The sequence below is a fragment of the Manis javanica genome, chromosome 16 (genome assembly GCF_040802235.1).
Source record: "Manis javanica isolate MJ-LG chromosome 16, MJ_LKY, whole genome shotgun sequence".
Classification (NCBI taxonomy): Eukaryota; Metazoa; Chordata; class Mammalia; order Pholidota; family Manidae; genus Manis; species Manis javanica.
In genome coordinates, this window is record NC_133171.1 from 62,781,733 (window position 1) to 62,805,578 (window position 23,846).

Consider the following 23,846-nt stretch of genomic DNA (forward strand, 5'->3'; position numbering starts at 1 on the left):
TGAGGGAGCTAGGGAGATTGGCCTAGACTCTACTGTCCAATGTGGTAGCCAGTACCCACATGTGGCTGTTTATTAACTCAGATAAAATGGAAAATGCGATTCCTTAGTGATTAGCCACATTTCAGCTACTCAATAGCCACATGTGGCTAAAAGCTTCTATATAGGACAGCATAAATACAGGTCATTTTTATCATTTTAGGAAGTTCTAAAGTATACTACTATCCAAGTTGATACCGGTAAGATACCTCCAACTTTTATATTGTGTGATTCTGAGTTCAGGCAGGTAGTAAAAGAGACAAATGAGGTGGCTGCAATAGCAACAGGAGATAAAATACGAACACCCTAAAAGAAAATATTTTAGTAATAATAACTATGGCATTTCTTCAGCCTTGAGAGGAGTATATTATAATTGAAGGAAGATGATTATTAAAGTAAATGCAATAACCTAATAACCTAAACTAAAAACTTAAACCACTAACTCATCTCTATAAAAAGAGTGTAATTACCTTTATAGGTAACATCCCCTTTCAAACACCCTATACTAACGAGAAACAGGGGCTCTCAGGACACCGATACTTTAAGACAGTGAACAATCCACTTTTTTTCTTTTTAGCTTAAAAATGTATTATCATTTCATGTACTTGTAACAGATTTACATCCCAATTTTGAGAATTTGATAACATGACAGCAATTATGGCCGAAGGCCCAACACATTCAAATATATAACCCCATCAAACTTCCATGAACCATTGGTTCTAGGAATAGCCATCACCAAAATGATCAGAAGTGATCTGATCTCTTGTTGAAGATACTAATTATACATACTTGCTTTTGTATTGTGTTTGAGAGTAAGAAAACCACCAGAATCATTTTTGTGTCTACTAGTATTGGAAGATGAATCTTAATCATTCCTTGCAACACCACAAAGATAAACTAAACTTTTATGTCTTTTGAACATAATGCTCCTTTAAAAGAAAATGTTTACTTTGTTATAACAAACAATATTTTTAAAACATGCTGTCTCACACTCATTTGTTTTTATGACATAATTATCTGAGCAATACTTCAAAGATTTTTTTTTAATGGTCATTGAGATAAAAGTAAAGTATTAAATATTTAGTATTAGAAACATCCTTATTTAAAAAAAAAGTTAGGTTCTTACCAACTCATAGCTTTTGCTCCTTTACCGTTCTGCAAACACTGTCATGGGTAGAAGCTGTTCACAATCTTTGTAAACAGGAAACTCGTGTTTCTGATTTTATGCTTCCTTGAATTTAGAGAGACTTCTGCAATGGTAAAAAGTAATCTTGACTACCATGAGGTTAGCTTTTCTAAAATTGGTAAAGACATGACATTTTCCTTTATCATCTTCTGTATGACAGAGCAATCTACTCAGGTTGTAGTTTTGAATTCTTGTTATGTACAAAGAATTGTTCTAGTCTTAGAGTTGTTATTACCTCAAAGGCTGAGTGAAAACTAGTTTGGAGCACTGAGACCATGCTACCCTTATTAGATTTGGTGTTGACTTCAAATTGCCACCATAGTGTCCACCACTTGATGTTGACCAGAGGGGCAATGATAATAGTCAAGGAGGGACAGAAAGATATGGGGCCAGAGATGGCCTAGAGTGATGTAAGCAAGAGAAGAAAGTCCAATGGGACATGAAATAACTGTAGGCATAAGCCAAGGAGGCATGAAGCTAAAGGAGATCTAAGTAGTTGCTGGTACTTTGAAGAAGCTGGCAATGTCCTAATAAGTCTGCAGAACCCCACAGAAAAAATTGGTGTGGGTGCAACCAGTTAGAAAGCAGAGCTCTGAGTTCAATCACAGCCACAGATATTGGAAGAACAGATGTAATATGTTAGACACTAATCAGAACCACTGAGTTTTAGCAGAGCCAATCTAGATGGATAGCATCTGCTTTAAAAGGAGCACGAAAAAAAAAAAGAAAAAAATAGGAACCTGAATATAGAAGGCAGTTTCTCAAACAGTTGTGTCAGAAGCATGTGCATGGCTTCTCCCACCTTTCTGGAGAGAAGACTTTTTTTTGAGGGAGGCAAGAACTTGTACTTTGTAGTTTTCATGACTTAACAGGATAGATATGATTGTAAAAGGCATTTACAGGGAGTATGAGGGGCAACTCTGACACAGATGAGGGATGGTGGTAAAGTAGTGATTCTGAATGAGGAGCCAACAGCTATGAAGGGAGAAAATAGGTGAATGTTGGGATAGGAGGGAAAGTAGGTATGTGTGGGCACTGGTGAAGAGGGGGAAAACAAGATGAGGAGAAAAGGATGGAAGGGGAAGAGAGTTAAAAAGGAACAAGAGCATAGGGAAAGGAACAAGATAAAATAGGAGATAGTGATAGGGAGAGTGGCAAGCAATTATAATATTGGCATCAATCATATTTGAGACAGTGGGTTATGATACAAGACATACATAAAAAGATAAACGGATCAACTCCTTACTTCCAAGTAATGTTGAGTCTTATGTACACACAGGACATATTACATCCTTATTTGGTGAGTCCACATTCTCATCCTGAGCACGAAACTATTTTTTATAGTCTATTCAAAAGGTGCATCAATAGTGAAAACACAACAAATTCTGAAACTCTTCAAAATTGCCTATTTTCCCCTTAGTAATATCACAAGGAAGTCATACTGAGGTTCTGAGAGAATAGCTATCTCAGTCTTTCTTACTCAAATCATCTAGAGCACGGTTTCTCAAGCTTGGTGCTATTGACATTTTCAGCCCGACAACTCCTTGTAGCGGGCTGTCCTCCACCTTACAGGATGTTTATCAGTGTCCCTGGCTTCCACCCCCTGATGCCATCAGCGTGTGCTACCTGTGACAAGCAAAATTTTCTTAAGGGGGCTGAGGGCAAAACTATCCCCAGTTGAGAACAACTGATCAATAGGAAAATAATCCAATATTCATAAGTGTTCCACATCATATACAGTAAGATTCTATAGAAATGGTACATATGACCAGCACTACTAGACCCTTCTCCTTCCCCACAAAATAATTCCCTGAGTTCCTAAAGTCTAGGCAGCAGTCCTGCAAAAAAGTAGTCTACTTTAGGAAGCCATACCTCACTTACATTTGAGGAACAGAGGAATCTGTCCTCAAATGTGACTTGCATGAAGAGCTTACATGGCATTTTTTTAGACCTACCTCTTCCCTTCACGCCATACTTCTGGTGCCACCCTCTGCTTTGCCCCTTGATCCAACCACAAATAGACACTCCCTGATCTATACCTGTATTGTCCAATACAGTAGCTACATGTACATGCGGCTATGCAACTAAGGAACTACATTTTAAAAAATTTAAATTAAAAACATAATTCAGTTTTTGGAACCTTTAAGTATGTTTGGAATAATTTGGGTATATTAATCGACATTTCCCACTTTAAATTGCATATAACCTCAATATAGATAAAGTATTTTCAGTGAAACTTTAATATTTCAACTGAGATGTGCAATGAGTAGAAACACACCAGCTTTCAAAGATGTATGAAGAAAGGAATGTAAGTTATTAGTAACTTTATATTGATTAGATGTTAATATTTTTACTATACTCTTTTAAATAAAATACACTAAAATTAATTTCCCCTTTTTATTTTTTAAAGCAGCTACTAGAAAACTTAAAATTACATAGGTGGATCACATTATATTCCCATTTATTGGACAGCACTGACCAAGATATTCTCAGCTTCGGGATGGCTCCCATTCTATATGTTATAAACCACAGCAATTCTGTTAGTTCTGTGCTACCAAGGACTTCCTTCCTACCTACCATTCATTCATTCAGTAAGTACTTATTGAACACAGGTTAAATGCCAAGCCCCTATTCTAGGTCCTGGTGATATAGCAGGAAACAAATAAGATCCCTGGCCTTATATACCTATGTTACAGTAAAGGGAGATATCACCTCACACGTGTTAGAATGGCTATTACCAAAAAGACAAGAAATAAGCATTGGAGAGGTTGTGGAGAAAAATACACTGTTGGTAGGAAAGTAAATTGGGGCAACCACTATGGAAAACAGTTTGGAGTTTCTTCAAAAAATAAAAATAGAAACTACCATATGATCCAGCAATTCCACTTGTGGGTATTTATCAGAAGAAAATAAAAACACTAATTCAATAAGATAATATGTAACCCCATGTTCACTACAGCACTATTTACAACAGCCCAGATAATGGAAACAACCTAATGCTGCCCAACAATGGATGAAATGATAAAAAAAATTGTGGTATATATATATATATATATAATGGAATATTATTAAAATAGAATGAAAATTTCTATCAGCCATTAAAAAACAGTGAAATTTTGGCATTTGTGAAAACATGGCTAAACCTTGAGGGCATTATGCTAAGTGAAATGTCAGAGAATGACAAATATCATATGATCTCTCTTATATGTGAAATCTAAACAAAACAAAAACTCAGATACAGAGAACAGATTGGAGATTACCAGAGAGAGCAGTGGAGAGTGAGAGAAATAGGTGAAGGGGTCAAAGGTAAAAGGAAGAAAAAAAGCCAATATTGATTCATCAGTCATGATTCATGAGTCAATATTTAACTGGAACTGTCAGCCATTAAATGTTACGTCCCTTTTCAGTTAGTGCCAACTAGTAATACCCAAAATATCTGGGCAGGAAACAGGGCCTGGCTGCCTGTTCCAGAATACTTGGGAAACAAAATAAACATACGGATTCCCAGGCCCTGCAAGTGTTGTGCAGACATGTATAAAAAATTATTTATGCTCCTATAAGTCTGTTACAGTAAATGCAAATATACATTTTTTCTCTTTTTTAAATTTTATTTTGGTATCATTAATTTACAATTACATGAGGAACATTATGTTTACTAGACTCCCCCCTTCACCAAGTCCCCCCCGCCACATACCACATTAGTCACTGTCCATCAGCATAGTAAGATGCTGTAAATTCACTATTTGTCTTCTCTGTGTTGCACAGCCCTCGACGTGCCCCCCACACATTACACATGCTAATCATAAGGCCCCCTTTTTCCTGTCCCCCACTTCTCCCTCCCTTCCCACACATGCTCCCCAGTCCCTTTCCCTTTGGTAACTATTAGTCCTTTCTTGGGTTCTGTGATTCTGCTGCTGTTTTATTCCTTCAGTTTTTTCTTTGTTCTTATATTCCATATATGAGTGAAATCATTTGGTACTTGTCTTTCTCTGCCTGGCTTATTTCACTGAGCATAATACCGTCTAGCTCCAGCCATGTTGTTGCAAATGGTAGGATTTGTTTTCTTCTTATGGATGAATAATATTCCATTGTGTATATGTATCACATCTTCTTTAATGATTCATGTACGATGGACACTTAGGTTGCTTCCATTTCTTGGCTATTGTAAATAGTGCTGTGATAAACATATGGGTGCATATGTCTTTTTCAAATTGGGCTGCTGCATTCTTAGGGTAAAATTCTAGAAGTGGGGTTCCTGGGTCAAGTGGTATTTCTATTTTGAGCTTTTTGAGGAAGCTCCATACTGCTTTCCTCAATGGTTGAACTAATTTACATTCCCACCAGCAGTGTAGGAGGGTTTCCCTTTCTCCACATCCTCGCCAACATTTGTTGTTTGTCTTTTGGATGGTGGCGATCCTTACTGGTGTGAGGTGATATCTCATTGTGGTTTTAATTTGCATTTCTCTGATAATTAGCAATGTGGAGCATCTTTTCATGTGTCTGTTAGCCAACTGAATTTCTTCTTTGGAGAACTGTCTGTTCAGCTCCTCTGCCCATTTTTTAATTGGATTATTCACTTTTTGTTTGTTGAGGTGCATGAGCTTCTTATATATTTTTTATGTCAACCATTTATTGGATCTGTCATTTATGAATATATTCTCCCATACTATAGGATACCTTTTTGTTCTAGTGTCCTTTGCAGTACAGAAGCTTTTCAGCTTGATATAGTCCCACTTGTTCTGTTTCCCTTCTGTTTTGTTTTTTTTTTTTTTGCTTCTGTTCCCCTTGTCCGGGGAGATATGTTTATGAAAAAGTTGGTCATTTTTAGGTCCAAGAGATTTCGCCTATGTTTTTTTCTAAGAGTTGTATGGTTTCATGACTTACATTCAGGTCTTTGATCCATTTTAAATTTACTTTTGTGTATGGGGTTAGACAGTGATTCAGTTTCATTCTCTGACATGTAGCTGTCCAGTATTGCCAACACCAGCTGTTAAAGAGGCTGTTATTTCCCCATTGTATGTCCATGGCTCCTTTATCATATATTAATTGACCATATATGTTTGGGTTAATGGTTGGAGTCTCTATTCTGTTCCACTGGTCTGTGGCTCTGTTCTTGTACCGGTACCAAATTGTCTTGATTACTGTGCCTTTGTAGTAGAGCTTGAAGTTGGGAAATGAGATCCCTTCCACTTTATTATACTTCTCAGGATTGCTTTGGCTATTTGGGTCTTTGGTGGTTCCATATGAATTTTAGAACTATTTTTCCAATACACTGGTGAATGCTGTTGGTAGTTTGATAGGGATTGCATTAAATCTGTAGATTGCATTGGGCAGGATGGCCATTTTGACAACATTAATTCTTCCAAGCCAAGAGCATGGGATGAGTTTCCATTTGTTAGTGTCCTCTTTACTTTCTCTTAAGAGTGTTTTGTAGTTTTCAGGGTATAGGTCTTTCACTTCCTTGGTTCGGTTTATTCCTAGGTATTGTATTCTTTTTGATGCAATTGTGAATGGAATTGTTTTCCTGGTTTCTTTCTATTAGTTCTAATCTTTCTATTAGTTCATTGTTAGTGTACAGGAAAGCCTCAGAATTCTGTGTATTAATTTTGTACCCTGCAACTTTGCTCTATTCCGATATCAGTTCTAGTAGCTTTAGAGTGGAGTCTTTAGGGTATTTGATGTACAATATCATCTCATCTGCAAATAGTGATAGTTTGACTTCTTCTTTACCTATCTGGATTCCTTGTATTTCTTTGTTTTGTCTAATTGCTGTGGCTAGGACCTCCAGTACTATGTAGAATAATAGTGGGGAGAGTGGGCGTCACTGTCTTGTTCCCAATCTTAGAGGAAATGCTTTCAGCTTCCTGCTGTTCAGTATGATGTTGGCTGTGGGTTTGTCATATATGGCCTTTATTATGTTGAGGTACTTGCCCTCTATACCCATTTTGTTGAGAGTTTTTATCATGAATGGATGTATTTTGTCGAATGCTCTTTCAGCGTCATGTGATTTTTGTCCTTTTTGTTGATGTGATATATGACGTTGATAGATTTTCGAATATTGTACCATCCTTGTATCCCTGAGATGAATCCCACTTGACCATGGTGTATGATCCTCTTGATGTACTTTAGAATTCGGTTTGATAATATTTTGTTGAGTATTTTTGCATCTATGTTCATCAGGGATATTGGTCTGTAATTTTCTTTTTGGTGGGGTCTTTGCCTGGTTTTGGTGTTAGGGTAATGCTGCCTTCATAGAATGAGTGTGGAAGTATTCCTTCTTCTTCTATTTTTTGGAAAACTTTAAGGAGAATGGGTATTATGTCTTCTCTGTATGTCTGATAAAACTCCACAGTAAATCCATCTGGCCAGGGAGTTTTGCTCTTGGGGAGTTTTTTTATTGCTGCTTCAATTTTGTTGCTGATTAGCATAGCAAAAAATCTAAAATTGGTCTGTTTAGATTTTATGTTTCTTCCTTGGTCAGTTTTGGAAGGTTGTATTTTTCTAGGAAGTTGTCCATATCTTCTAGGTTCTCCAGCTTGTTGGCATATAGTTCTTTGTAATATTCTCTAATAATTATTTGAATCTCTGTGGGGTCCGTCGTGATTTATCCTTTCTCATTTCTGATTCTGTTGATGTGTGTAGATTCTGTTTCTCTTTTTATAAGTCTGGCTAGGGGCTTATCTATTTTGTTTATTTTCTCAAAGAACCAGCTCTTGGTTTCATTGATTTTTTCTATTGTTTAATTCTTCTCAGTTTTATTTATTTCTTCTCTGATCTTTATTATGTCCCTCCTTCTGCTGACTTTAGGCCTCTTTTGTTCTTCTTTTTCCAATTTTGATAACTCTGTCTTTAGACTATTCATTTGGGAGTGTTCTTCTTTCTTTAAATAGGCCTTGATTGCTATATACTTTCCTCTTAAGACTGCTTTCGCTGCATCCCACAGAAGTTGGGGCTTAGTGTTGTTGTCGTCATTTGTTTCCATGTATTGCTTGATCTCTATTCTGTTTTGGTCATTGATCCATTGATTATTTAGGAGCATGTTGTTAAGCCTCCATATGTTTGCAAGCCTTTTTGCTTTCTTTGTACAATTTATCTCTAGTTTTATACCCTTGTGGTCTGAGAAGTTGGTTGGTAGGATTTCAATCTTTTTAAATTTACTGAGGCTCTTTTTGTGGCCTAGTATGTGGTCTATTTTGGAGAATGTTCCATCTGCACTTGAGAAGAATGTGTATCCTGTTGCTTTTCAGTGTAGAGTTCTATAGATATCTATTAGGTCCATCTGTTCTAGTGTGTTGTTCAGTGCCTCTGTGTCTTTACTTATTTTCTGTCTGGTGGATCTGTCCTTTGGAGTGAGTGGTGTGTTGAAGTCTCCTAAAATAAATGTATTGCATTCTATTTCCTCCTTTAGTTCTGTTAGTATTTGTTACACATATGTTGGTGCTCCTGTATTGGGTGCATAGGTATTCATAATGGTTATATCCTCTTGTTGGATTGACCCCTTTATCATTATGTAATGTCCTTCTTTATCTCTTGTCACTCTCTTTGTTTTGAAGTCTATTTTGTCTGATACTAGTACTGCAACACCTGTTTTTTTTTCCTTGTTGTTTGCATGAAATATCTTTTCCCCTCCCTTGACTTTTAGTCTGTGCATGTCTTTGAGTTTGAGATGAGTCTCTTGTAAGGAGCATATAGATGGATCTTGCTTTTTTACCCATTCTATCACTCTGTGTCTTTTGATTGGTGCATTCATTCCATTTACATTTAGGGTGATTATTGAAAGATATGTACTTATTGCCATTGCAGGCTTTAGGTTCTTGGTTACCAAAGGTTCAAGGTTAGCATCTTTACTATCTTACTGTCTAACTTAACTTACTTATTGAGGTATTATAAACACAGTCTGATGATTCTTTATTTCTCTCCCTTCTTATTCCTCCTCCTCCATTCTTTGTATGTTAGGTGTTTTGTGTGTGTGTGTGTGTGTGTGTGTGTGTGTGTGTGTGCTCTTTTATGTTTCCTTTGACTGCTTTTGTGGGTGGTTGATTTTATTTTTTGCTTTTCATTAGTATTTGATTGTTCCACTTTCTTTGTTGTGATTTTATTTTCTCTGGTGACATCTGTTTAGTCTTAGGAGTGCTTCCGTCTAACGCAGTCCCTCTAAAATATCCTGTAGAGGTGGTTTCTGGAGGCAAATTCCCTCAACTTTTGCTTGTATGGGAATTGTTTGATCCCTCCTTCATATTTAAATGATAATCATGCTGGATACAGTATCCTTGGTTCAAGGCCCTTCTGTTTCATTGCATTAAATATATCATACCATTCTCTTTTGGCCTGTAAGATTTCTGTTGAGAAGTCTAATGATAGCCTGATCTGTTTTCCTTTGTAGGTGACCTTTTCTCTCTCTCTGGCTACTTTTAATAGTCTGTCCTTGTCCTTGATGTTTGCCATTTTAATTATTTTGTGTCTTGTTGTCCTCCTTGGGTTCCTTGTGTTGGGAGTTCTGTGTGCTTCTGTGGTTTGGTAGGCTATTTCCTCCCCCAGTTTGGGGAAGTTTTTAGCAATTGTTTCTTCAAATACACTTTCTCTCTCTTCTTCTTCTGGTGCCCCTATAATGCAGATATTGTTCTGTTTTGATAGGTCACACAGTTCTCTTAATATTATTTCGTTTCTGTAGATCCTTTTATCTCTCTCTGCGTCAGCTCTCTGGGTTCCTGTTCTCTGATTTCTATTCCATTAATTGCCTTTTGCATCTCATCCTTTATGCTTTTAAGTCCTTCCAGAGACTGTTTTATTTCTATATTCTCCCTCCTTAACTCTTGCATATTTCTCTGCAATCCATCAGCATGTTTATGACCTTTATTTTGAATTCTTCTTCAGGAAGATTGGTTAAATCTATCTCCTCAGATTCCCTCTCAGGGGAGGATGTCTGGGTTAATCTGGTCTGTATCAAATTCTTCTGCCTTTTCATGGTGATAGAGGTAGTCATAGGCAGTTGGTGCATGTGTCAACTGGGCAAACAAAGACCCTTTCCACTTGCTCCTGGCCTTCCTTTCCTGGGAGAATGGCGACCCTTAGCTGCTTGTGCAGGGCAGTTGCATGCAGACGGTGTCTCTGATTCTTGCCTGGGCCACTGTGGAGTAAGCTCTGCAGTTGCTGTGGGTGTGGCTGGCCTCAGGCTGCTGCTCTTCTATGGCAGGGCTGTGCCAGAGGGGGAACAGTTGGGAAGCTGTTTATCACTCTGAGGGGCCTCCAAGCTGTGCTGCCACCCAGGGGTTATGGCACCCGGAGTTCCCTGTGATTCCCAGGTCTGGGCTGATTGCGCTGGGATGCTTCTGTCCAGCTGTGAGGCCCCTGTCCCTTTAAGACTTTCAAAAAGCACTCGCTTTTCTTTTGTCCCAGGGGTCCCACTGAGGGGACCTGCTTGCAGGTTTTACTGTCCTGTTTCCCCAGTATCCAGCACACCACGCTCTTTGTGTCCATGCTCCCAGTGCAGATGGCTAGGGCTGTGTATTAAGCAGTCCTGGGAGCCCTCTCCCTCCCCGCTCCAACTCCTCTCCTCCCACTGGGAGCTGTGGTGAGGGGTCTCAGGTCCCTCCAGGCCATGGCTTGTATCTTACCCCCTTTGTGAGGCACTGGGTTCTCACAATTGTAGATGTAGCCTGGCTGTTGTTCTGTATCTTCTGGTCTCTCTTTTAGGAATAGTTGTATTTGTTGTATTTTCAAAAATATATATATTTTTGGGAGGAGATTTCCACTGTCCTACTCATGCTGCCATCTTGGCTCCTCCTCCAATGCAAATATATTTTAATATTTATTTATATATAGTAAAACTGTAGATAAGTATCAAATAGGATTAATTGTTATGTCGAACAAAATGAATTTAAATGAACAGAGTGACTGAATGACTACTCCCCAAGTAGTCAGAAAAGGCTTTTTTTGGGAACTGACATTCTAACTGAAATACAAATTCCTATCCCTGGGAAGTCCATGCAGAATGCCATGCCAGGTAAAGGGAACAGATAATGCAGACTCTACAGTAGGAATGAATCTGAAGTGTTACAGGAACTGAAAGTTCATTGTGTCTAAAGGACTGGATGAGAGAGAACATGGTACAACTTCAGGTCAGAGAGGTGCCTGGCAGGTAGTAGCACTGTTAGATCTTTTGGTTAAGCATCCTGTTCAGCATTTTCTTCTACTCAAAGCTGCTTAAATCAGTTAACTGGTATTTGATCATCATAAATTCACTGTGGTGTTGCTCTTTTGTGTGTTTTAATATAATACACATAGTATTAACAGTTACCATAATACCTAATCCAAAACCCAACCCAGATGGTCCCGCCTACCCCATGGGGCAGAGAAAACCACCTGTTTTGCCCTCACTCCAACACTCACCCACCAGCCCTGCCCTCTGGGCTGTTTTCAGTCCCTGGCACAGGGCCCAGCTCACAACGCCATTTACCCAGCAGCAAACCTCTTCCCCAGCTTTAGACAGCTGTGGAACCTTTAGCAACAGGAAATGGACAGGAGTCGCAAGAGCACTGAGAAAGGGAGGTTCTTTCCAGGTCTGAAATCACTAGGCTTCCCACCTGGGAAGAACCCTCTGGCTCGCACGTAGAGGAAGAGGAGATTCTTTTAGGAGCTCTGGCAGCCAATTAAGACGCTGCTGTCAGCAGTCAGGGCATTCTTGCAAAGTGGACCACTGCTGACCTACGGAAACCTCCAGGATAACAAATGGCTGAAAGTGACTTTGGAGATAGGCCTCTCCTACAGCCCCCACCATCCTATTGATAGGGAAAAATTTACAAAAACAGCAGTCTAGTCCAGGTGGCTCCCTTCTGCTTCTCAGCAAAAACAACAGAACACTTCCTTAATTCCCTTTCTGCCAGGGACTCAGTCCCCAAACTCAGTCCCTAAACTTATTCCCCTTGCTTGTTTGCTGTGCACATAGAAATGTTGCAGATAAGGAAGCAGAAAGATATATATTGCTCCCCTTGCTTTTGTTTGGGGGTTGTACCTTGGGAGATTACTCCCCTCTGAGCCCGCCAGTGTAAAATTAAACCCTCAATGCTCCAAGACCTCTGAGTGCTGCTTGGTTCTTCCTTCAGTGATCCAGGCCAGGTTTTTTCAGTATTTTCTATAACATTTTGTTCCCTGATCCAGAAACCCAGCCATACTGGCCCTTTGTTGCCACTGGTTTGGGGCAACAGCGGGGCTGTGACAGAACAGGAGATCACAATGGAGGAGGTGCGCCCTGCCTGATCTTTCATCAGCCTCCCACCCTGTCATCCTGTGCTGGCCCCACTCTGCTGTTGCCACCGGATTCAAGGAGGCTTGGCAGGTGACTACCTGGTTCTGATGTTGAACTGGTAAGGTCCCAGGGCCCCTGACCCAGCCAGTTCCCACCTGTTGGGGTCGAAGGGAAGCCTGATCATGTCCAGGAGACTTCTTAGAAGTCTCACAGGTAGACATTCCCATGGAGGGGGGAATGTTTAAACTCTGGTCTGAGTGTGTGAGTTAGTGTGCAGGGTGGCTAAAGCCATTCAGTCTGCACTGAATCTGTGATTCCATGGCCTGCGTTATGGAATCTGAGTGAGTCCTTCACCATATTCGTGGTGAGCCGCCTAGACATAATGGTGACTCAGCTTCGGCTGACCTGGCCTGTGACTTACATGGGTGCATCCTAGTCAAGGCTGACCAAAGTCTCTGAGAGGAGTGCAAACAGATGGGCATCTGATTGGTCTCATCTCCAGAGGAAGCACCTGTCCCTTGTCTGTTGTCACGGTACCATTACACAAACACGACATGGGGTCAGGGCATAGCAAACCCACAGTTCTTGACACCATGATCAAAAATTTAAGAAAGGGATTTTCAAAAGAAACTGAACTCCCAACAGTTTAAAAACCCTGTGTGAATCTGAATAGCCCACCTTTAGTATAGGATGGCCTCCAGAAGGGGTCCTAGATATCCCAATAGTCTGCCAGGTCTTGTGGGTCATCACTGGAGATCCAGGTCATCCTAATGAGTTCTCATATTTTAATGGTTAGGAATCACCCAGACCCTTCCCACCTTAGGTGAAATTAGCTTGCAATAGGCAGGGACAGGGTAGGGTCTTAGTTGGCTCAAGAAAGAAGCCTACAAAGAATCAACAGAAGCCTGAGAATCTGCATATTCTTGCTAGTGATCCAGAGAAAGAGCTAATATTGCCCCCACCTTATGCGCCCCAAAGGCAATCAGCGCCCAGCCCCCCGGTCCAAGAAACCCCACCACCATCGGCCTCCCTGCCAACTCCAGAACCAGTGAACAAACTCTTGCCCGGACCAGCAGCTGGACTGCACCCTCCACCAGGAGCAGGCACCCTTCAGATGCTGGTGCAAGAGACACGGGAGCCTGAAAGACATAATAAATATAGGACCATCCAGCCCAGCTGGTCCATGTTTTACTATCAACCCTTCATGACTAACACCCCATCAGAAAAGCCAAAAGGCCTGGTTGATCTCGTGAAATCCCTCTTCCAATCCCATCAGCCAACAGATGAGAGGAGGCAGCTGGGGTCCTTGATTGGGGTGCATAGGCTGAAATCACTGTCCCTGGGGAGTACCCCGAGAGGCACCTCACCACCCCTGAGGGATAGCACCAGATCCGCTGATATCAGGACGCCCTCATCCAGGGGATCAAAGCCGGGTCCAAAAAGCCTATGAAAATGACCAAAGTGTCTTCAGTCACTCAACAACCAGGAGAGTCTCCTGGGGACTATTATGAATGGTTGTGTGAAGCTTATCACATCTACATCCTCTTCAATCCTGAGTCACCAGGGAGCCAACAAACAATCAGCACCTCATTCATAGCTCAAGCAGCCCCAGACATCAAAGGAAAGCTCCAAAAACTTGAAGGTTTTGCTGGGATGAATATCACTCAGCTGATTAAAATTGCCAGCAAAGTATCTAAACAGAATAGTTTGGGCTGGCAGGGAGGCTGAAAGAGAAATGAAGAAAAAGGCCAGTCTCCTGGCACCTGCCCTTAAAGAGAGAGATGACCAAAAGGCAGGAAAAAGCAGACCACCAAGAGGGAGGAGGCCTAGGACCCTCCCAGCCAGGAACCAGTGTGCTTACTGTAAACAGAAGGGGCATTGGAAGAATGAATGTCCCAAGGCAAAGCCCTGAAGCCCAGTCGCTACCAGGAGGAGCCTTATGGGGAAAGGCTCATTGGACTTGCAGGAACAGACTCAGATTCACAAGGACCAGGCTCTCTTGCTTTCAGCCTCCATGAGCCCTCAGCCAAAACGAAAGTGGGGGACCAAAACATGACTTTTATGGTTGACATATGGGCAGAACACTCTGTGGTCACCCTCCCTGTAGTCCCCTTCAGTAAAAAAGACTGCAACTATTCTCAGAGCCACAAAGACAGCAGCAGGAACCCCTCTCACAAGAGGTGAGATCAGGCATCCAGGAACACCTGATTAGACTCAAAGAGGCAGGCATTCTAATAGACTGTCAGTCACCTGGGAACACCCCACTTCTACCAGTCAAAAGGCCAGGAGGAGGGTACCAGCCTGTTCAAGACCTGCGAGCCATTAACAAAGTGACTGTTTCTTTACACCTGGTGGTCCCAAGTCCGTACAGCCTCCTCAGCCAGATCCTGGGGTCTGCCAAATGGTTCACTTGCCTAGACTTAAAAGATGCTGTTTTCTGTGTCTGGCTGGCTTCCCCAAAGCTAGCTCTTGTTTGCCTTTGAATGGACTGAACCAGATAAAGGGCGGCAGATGCAGTTAACATGGATGTGGCTTCCACAAAGGTTCAAGAACTCACCCACTCTCTTTGGAGAGACACTGGCTGCAGACCTTGACAGCTTTCTGGGGGAAGCCACGTGCTGTGCCCTCCTGAAGTACGTAGATGACCTCCTCCTTCCCAGTGACACCCAGGAAAATTGTGCAAAAGAAACAAGTCCCTCCTGCAACTCCTGTGACACTCAGGATACCAAGCCTCATGGAAAAAGGCACAAATCTGCCAGCAACAATTCTGGGACTTGAGCTTCCTTCCCACCCAGGTAGAAAGTGCACTAGTGGCCAGAGAGGAAAAAGGTCATTAACTCCTTACCCCAGCGCCAGATGAAGAAAGGCATACGAGAGTTCCTGGGGGCCACCAGGTTCTGCAGAATCTGGATTCCCAGATTCTTGGCAATGGCAAGACCCCTCTACAACCTCCTTGGGGTGCCAGACTGAAAGCCCCCTGTCTGGACAAAAGAAGCAAGAGCCACCTTCCTGGAAAAAAGGCTGCTTCAGAACAGGCACCAGCCCTAGGCCTGCCAGATACAAAAAAGCCCTTCAATCTCCTCAAACATAAAAAAAAGTAGCAGTTCTGCATTGCCAAGAACACTAAAAGGAAAACAACCCTATAACACAGGGGAACCAGCTAGCAGATAAAGCAGCTAAAACAGCAGCCAATAAAAACAGGTAAAGCTCCTTCCCTCACTATGGCCCTAACACCCCCAGTGGAGGGCCCTCCACCCAAGCACACTAAAAAATGGAAAGGACTGGGCCATGGCTGAAGGAGCCACCCTAACTAAAAATGTGGTAAATGTTACCTGACAAACACAGTCTTTGTCCCAACTGCAACCGGAAGGCACCTAGTCAGCAAATACCATTAGATCACCCACCTAGAAAAAAAAAAAAACTGCACTGGAAGCCCTGCCGAAGAGCAATACTACCTCAGTCAGTTGATAACATTATGCCCAGCAGTAAGTGAGCAATAAATGACCTGTGCCAAAAATAATGCTCAGTCTACACCTGGATCCCTGCCAGGTGTCCAAAAAAGCAGGAGTTTGCTCCTTTTAAAGACCTTGAGATAAACTTCACAGATGCCCAGCCAAGCAGAGGACTCAGATACCTTTTTGCAATAGTCAATACATACTCTTGCGGGGATCAAAGCATTCCCAATCAGGACACAAATGAAGCAGATTATAAATCTGGGGAGAGGAAATCCTCGGGAAAATACCTCTGAAGATAGAAATTAGACAAAGGGAGAAATAAAGTTTAAAACCCGTTTATTGCTCACAAACTGCACTGCCGGGCTGTCTTTCTCCTCTGGTCTGGAAGAAGCCAGCAGGCAAGCAACACAGCCCCGGCCCATTAACCTCTCAGGTACAGACATATACTTGGTTGCCCAGTTAATTACCCATTGATATGGAGATGAACTTCTCTCCACCTCTGAGGACATGCAAATACACCAAAGCCAAGTGATATATTCTGGAAATATTACAAATTTACCCACCAGACTACCCCTCCAGAAATATCGCCTTACAATCTACTCATTCTCCTTTTCCACAGTGGTCCCTAGGTGAGAAAACTGGAGCATTGTGACCAGATTAATGACATAACAATAGCAACAGCAATAAAATTATGACAATCCTCAAACCCGAGGATTCAGCTAGATGCAAAGTCCCATGCAGATTAAGTCCATAACTCATCCATTCTATAGGCAGGAAGTCGCTGAGGGTTCAGAGCAATCATCATGCAGCAGCTACAACCAGGGGGCACATTCAGGCCATAAGAACGGAAGGAGAAAATAGCCTTAAGGGTGATAAGATACGTTTTAATAACACCAGCATAGGCAAATCTTGTCCATCAGGTAGGATACATGCAAGAGAGTGGTCTTGTGATAAAACAGTGGCAGGCATGGGATCTCGTCCTGGTCTAGTATACCAGACTTTCAGCCCCCTCACTGTGAGAGTTACAGATGGGTCGATATATAGGGCCACGGGATGTACATTCACTGGCCATAAAGATAAAACAAAACTTCCATGCAAGATGTTTTCCTGGAAGTTTTGGTAACACTACCATGACTTTTGGGGGCTACTTAACTGTTACTCCAGGAATATACATGAGGCCAGCTTCCAGGCCTTTCCCCCAAGGTGCCAGAAGGGCCAGCCATCACTGGCCCATATGTCAAAATGTCCAGGGTCAGGTCCATTCAACAGTGTCTCCAGGGCTTAATGCAGTAGGGGCTGGCAGCAGGATGTTGCTCTGCTGGCCATATCCTGGCTTCAATAGCTCTTCTTTGGTTTGGACATACAATTGTATAAGAGAGGCAGCAAGGTGTGTGAACATATCCACAGGGCTCAAAGCTCCTTTACATGGCTTCTCATTCAAGCGCTGCAGCACTGTCCATAAGTGAACTGACCAACCCCATAGGCTATTGGTGTCCCACTTCAGGCCAGATTTCAACAAACCGTTGTACCTCTCTATCATGCCTGTCCCAGAAGGATTATATGGTACATGAAATTTCCACTCCATTCCTAATTGCTGCACCCATTCTTGTAACACATGTCGGGTAAAGTGGGTGTCTTGATCACTTTCAATCACCTGCTGCCGGCCATAGGCTACAAAGAGATGCTACAGGCCCCTCTTGGTGGTTTACTGATCTGCATGATGTGCAGGGAAAGCAACCAATAGTCCAGTAGGCATGTCCACACATGTCACGGCATAATGATATCCTACTGATATGGGCAGAGGCCTAATGTAGTCTATTTGCCACCTGACAAGGGGTATTGGCCCCCTTACTATTGTCCCATGTTGCTGTGGGACATGGTGTAAGTTCCTCCTAGAGCACACAAGGCACTCCTTCTGGGCTCTACTGACTTCTTCATAGGTCAATGGCAAGCCCGACCGACAGGCTACAGCACACATTGTCTTTTGCCCCACGTGCAACAAACGCTGGTGTAGCCATTGAGACACATCAGAGGCAGGCTTTCCTTCTAGCCTGCACACCTGGGCCAATGTGTCTGCTTCATCATTCCCTGGGGATGCCAAAGGCAAATGGCCAGCCACATGATATACAGTAACAGTTTTACTCTGACCAGAGGTCCATAGGTCTTGCCAAAACTCTTGCACCCAAAGGGGCCAGTGACCAACCACCCAGTTGACATGATACCATGTCGGTAGGCACAGGGTTATGCCCCAATAGATGGCTCAGCTGTCAGTGCAGACAGCTATGTGGAAAGGCTCCTGGGTGATCACAAGCCGTACTGCCCACAACTCAGCCCATTGGCTAGTCTTCCCCTCTTGGTCCTCCATGCATGTTGTCTCAATCTTGTGATGTAAAGCCACAGCCTGCCACTTAGTGGGCTGTCCACGACTGGAGCTGACTGTGTACTAAATGTCTTCAGGTATAAACACTTTTTCCTCCAGATTTTGGCTACCAGTCACTGAAAACCAAGTTATTCTAGCTTTCCACTGGTATAGGTCACTGGCCCCAATAAGCATTGGAGTTTTCCACTTAAGGGGATAGTAGAGAGGACACTGTGCTGCTGTAAATATGCACCCCACTTGGCCACTGTGGGTGTCTGAGCCATGTGACTCCATGGCCTTTGGGTCCAGTTTGCACTCACCCCGCCATGGGATAGGTGGTTATTATATTGGTCAGAGCTGTTCCCACAATAGGCTCCATAGTCAGCAAAGCATGGTACACATCAGCCAGTTACTTCTCTATCAAGGTGTACCAGACCTCTGCTCCTTTCCATAGTAGTGACCAGAATCCAATAGGTTAGCGTGTCCATTCAAGCTGCTGCCAAACGCCCCATCCATAACCATCTTTGTTTACATGAACATCTAGTTCACAAGCCTTGAGTCCATTACATTCAAGTCCTGTACCGCCCTGACTGCCTACTTGGCAGCAGTAAAAGCAGCTGCCCATGCCTCATCCCAGTCCCACCTGATGCCCTTTCATACTAATCTGTATAAGGGCTTCAGAATTTGTGCCAAGTATGTAATAAATACTCTCCAGGAGCACAAAGGACCCAGAAACTCTTGTAATACTGCCACAGTGGTAGGGATGGGGAAAGCCTAGACCTTGTCTATAACTGCTTCAGGAACAACTTCAGTTTTACCCAACCAGACAACCCCCAAGAATTTCACAGACAAACTGGGTCCCTGAATCTTGGTGCTGTTCACAGCCCATCCTTTTTCCTGTAGATGTTGCAACAGTCTAGGAACTTCCCCTTATAAATTTGAGATAGAATCAGACGTGAGCATAATATTATCAATGTAGTGATACAACCACACTGTTTTCAGTTTCTTTAAGTTGGCCAAGTCCTGGGCTACAAGGCCATGACAGATGTTGGGACTGTTGAGATATCCCTGTGGAAGGACAGTAAATGTCCACTGCAGCCCTTCCCTTGTGAAGGCAAACTGTTCCTGGCTTTTCTGTGCTATGTCAATAGAGAAGAAAGCATTAGCAAGGTCTATTACATAATGATAATCTTCCCAGTTCATGGCTGAGGGTGTCCAGAATGTCTGCTATAGAGGGGACAGCAGCATGCAAAGGGGGTGTGACTTTCTTCAATTTCCTGTAGTCTACAGTCATACGCTAGGAGCCATCTGGCTTTCTCACTGGCCACACTGGGGACTTAAAAGGACTATGAGTGGGCTTTATGATGCCCACCCTCTCCAACTCCTGTTGAGTTTCTCCAACTTCCTTGTGACTCCAGGCAATTTATACTGCTTAATATTTGTCACCTGCAGAGGTACAGGCCGAGCTATAGATGGGTGCTTAACATGTCACCTCAGAACTGCCTTTTCCACACATACCCTCAGTCTGAACTCATCTGCAGTGGTCTGTAACCACAGGCCCTACAGGATGTCTACCCCCAAAATGTATTCAGGGATGGGAGAAATGTACACTGTATACTTCTTTGGGGGTAAATACCATATCCCCAATGAGATTTGGGCTTTCTTCACTCTAATCACCTAACCCCCATAGCCATCTATCACAGCAGGGGTCCTGGGAAAACTCTCAGGGTTGCCATGAATCAAAGAACACTTAGGTCCCGTGTCCACCAGTGCCAGGACACGTACATTCACAGGGTACCAATGAATTGCTAATTTCTACATGTAGCCTCTGGTCCTCACCATGTCCCCCACAGTGGGGACTTTGACCCCCCCTGAGTGAAACCAAGATGCCCTATTCTCCTCCTGTGCAGGTAAGGACTCAGGTGAATCCTGAGTACTGTCTCGTATGAAGTTTTGCAGGAACACAGGCCAGGCATGAGGCCTTGACTCTAGTCTCCATGTCTTGGACCTCAGTTGCTGGAACTGCTGCTCTGGCTTTAATTGGTGCCACAGTTCTAACAATATTCTTTTAGGCTGCCAACCAAATTTTTCTTTCACTACCCTAGCATTTATCAAATCAACCCACATCTGGGTCCTTGAGACCTTCGTGGGGCCTTTGCACTTCTCCTTTTATTCATGGCCCTTATTGTTTCAACCTCTCCCAGATCTGCTAAAGTAGAGTAGCCTCTCTTATGGGTTGCCCTAGGTGGAGGGCAAGAGTATTCAGTACAGACTCAAAGAGAGATGTGTGAAGTGTATGCAGCACCAGGTTTCTCATTCCTATAGTGAACACCTCATCAGGTCCCTGGGGGTTCATATTATGGATGATGTTTTTCATATCCAATTCCCACAGTACCTGTTGGAGATTTGTATATATTTTCCAACTCCTGGGAAAAATGGTAAATCACCCTGATTAGGCCAAACTGTCCTGATGGCAGCTGTCAGCCATTCCAGGAGTGTCTGATTCCCTGAGGCATGACGGGCATTTTGCAACCACTGCTGGAGGGAAAGTGAGTCCTCAGGGAAGCCGTTCTACTCTTCTCAGTACCTGACAACAATGCTTTCCACCCTCATATCCCAGAGATGTAAAAGCCATGCAGGCAGAGATTCCAATGCCCTCTGCCTATACCAGATGCTAATGTCCACCAGCTCATCCTGGGTATAGGGGTGGAGCATGGAGTGCTCCACAAGCTGGAGAGCGGGCGGCTCCTCCCGCTGAGGAGACCACAGTTTTTTTCATTTTTATTTTCTTAATTACAACTAGGAAGGCCTTTAAAACAGAAGATGGTACCTCCAGAGGTGGCCTGGGTAGCAGATCCGCCAGTGGCCCTACCCCCTCCTCTTCTCCCTCGGGGTTCTTCACCAATTGCTCTTCCTCCACCATTTCTGGGAGTTAAGGCATTGCTCTTTCCTTGCTCTCCTGCATGGCCTCCTGTTACGAGGTTTTTCCTGCCATCTTCCCCCTCACCGCTGCTAAGGAATCTTCTAGGAGCATGACCTGCATTTTCAGTAACTGCCTCTTCTTTAACAGCATCCCATAGGTTATCACCCAGTTTCTCCAAGCAAGGCTGAAGTGTGTCTCTCTCCCGCCTGAGTCCCTCCATAATTCTCTCTTTCTACTGTATAACATTTTCCACTATTTTGATAAAAAGTGACCCTACAATGCCTGCCACTACATGGCCCCCTAAGGTCTTGAAGCAGTCTTCTAACTCACAGAGGGCTAATTCTGCAGCTTCCAGCGTTTCCACCCTTCCCCGGTTCTGGAGTAGGCCCCACCACTCTAGGAGGTAATTTACCCTAGACCAATTCCCCACTGGGGTCTCCCAATTTGGAAGCCCCACAGCTGGAGAGATAATAACAGGTGAAACAGCACCATCTGTCCCAGCATCCACTGGAACCTCCCTGCCATCAACAGGAGCATCCCTCCTAAAGTTCACACCTATTATGACAGATTTCAGGTTCAGAGGCATCCTGCCAACTGTGCTAGATTGTAAGTCCGGGGAGAGGAAATCCTGGGTCAAAATACCTCTAAAAACCTAAATCACTCAAAGCGAGAAATAAAGTTTAAAACCCGTGTTTTGTGCACAAACTGCAGTCCCAGTCCGTCTTTCTCCTCTGCTCTGCACGAAGCCAGCAAGCAAGCAAGCCAGCTCCCACCCCTTAACCTCTCAGGTTCACACACAGGCCCTCAGTTGCCCAAGTAATTACCCATTGGTATGGAGATGAACTTCTCTCCACCCCTGAGGATATGCAAATTCACTAAGGCTAGGCAAGATGTTCTCGAAATGTTACAATTTTTCCTACACAGATGCAGTACAGATTTTAACCAAATCGCTTAAAGTTACCCAAAAACTCCACACTGCATACATGCCACAAAATTCAGGGAAAGTGGAATGAATGAATTGCACCCTCAGGGGAACCCAGCTAAGTTTTGCCAAGAAACTATCCTCCAGTGGCCAGAATTACTGCTCCTACCTCTGCATACTTACTGCACACCTGGGACTCAAAGCTTTTCCGCTTTTGAATTAGTGTGTGGAGGCCCTTGCCCATGTCTAAGAAGCCTCCCAGGGATCCTAGGCCAGATAAGAGATAAGGTAGCAAGGCTTTACACTATGACAAAATCTCTAGGAGAGAGACCTGTTATTAGAGCAGTGTTTATAATGGGTACGGAGCAAAGAGAGAAGTCCTTTGAATTTAGAGTACTGAGAAATGTGACAGTGGCTATGGCAGAGGGAGACTATCATTCTAGAGGGCTGTAAAAGGCAGACAGGATTGCTAATGGTAAACAAAAAAGAGGGTGTGGGAATTGAATTTCTATCAATAGGGAATGTAAGTCTGGGGAGTGGAAATCTTGGGGCAAAATACCTCTAAAAACTGAAATCAGTCAAAGGGACATATAAAGTTTAAAATCCATTTATTGCTTACAAACTGCAGTCTGGGGCTGTTTCTCTCTTCCCTGCTCCAGCAGAAGCCAAAACCAGCATCCCCTCACCTCTCATGTACAGGTAAGCCCTCCTTGCCCAGGTAATCACCCATTGATATGCAGAAGAACTATTCTCCACCTCTGAGGAATGATGTGAAGGCACTAAAGCTATACTTCTTTCCACTTCTGAATGCCTACAAATATGCAGGTATACTAAAGCCTGGTGAGATATTCTGGAAATATTACAATTTTACCCACTGGGGATTTGGGTAATATTGCAATATTTGCAGAATCTCTTGCCTGGCCTTAGTACATCTCCATATTAATAGGTGTTTCCAAGCGGGGGAGAGAAGTAGTCCATCTCCATAAATGATTACGAGGGGGAGCAAGGGCATATCTGGATTGGAGAGGTTGCGTGGAGTCCCTTTTTGCAGCCAGGTCACGAGAGACATGGTGGAGTGTTAGGAAAGAGTAGATGTGAGGGTGGAGCCAACATGGCAGCGTGAGTAGAGCAGCGGAAATCTCCTCCCAAAACCACATATATTACTCTTCCTAGAATAGAGACCAGAGGACACAGGACAACATCCAGACCACATCCACACCTGCGAGAACCCAGCACCTCACGAAGGGGGTAAGATACAAGCCCTGGCCGGCAGGAGGACAGGAGTCGGAATGAGGAGGGAGAGGAGCCCAGGACTGCTGAACACACAGCCCCAGCCATCTGCACCGGAGCGCAGACACAGTGCATGCATGGGGTCCTGGATATTAGGGAAACAGGGCAGCAAGACCAGTGAGCAGGTCCCTGAGGCTGGTGCCATAGGATAAAGAAAAGCGAGTGGCTTTTTTAAAAAATTTTTTTTCTTTGTTTTTTTTTTTTGTGAGTGCTTTTCAGAAGTCTTAAAGGGACAGGGACCCCAAAACCAGATGGAAGTGCCCCAGGAGACATTTAGTCCAGAGGCAGGGAAACTGGGGATCTCTGGGCACTCTAACCCCCTGGGCAGCAGGGAGCACAGAGGCCCTTCATGGAGATAAATAGCCTCCCAGCCGCTCCCCCTCCAACACAGCTCCACCATTTTGGAGCAGCAGCCCAAGACAGGCAATGC

General features: G+C 43.3%; 1 long non-coding RNA gene across 2 annotated transcripts in view; it reads right to left on the reverse strand.

The window, feature by feature from the left end:
* LOC108392472 (uncharacterized) overlaps positions 1-23,846 on the reverse strand; it is a 71,254-nt gene that overhangs the window by 19,371 nt on the left and 28,037 nt on the right. For both annotated transcript variants that reach the window (XR_012126094.1, XR_012126093.1), the window contains exon 2: positions 1,163-1,286. This is a non-coding gene — a long non-coding RNA (uncharacterized lncRNA). The remainder of the gene's footprint in view (positions 1-1,162; positions 1,287-23,846) is intronic.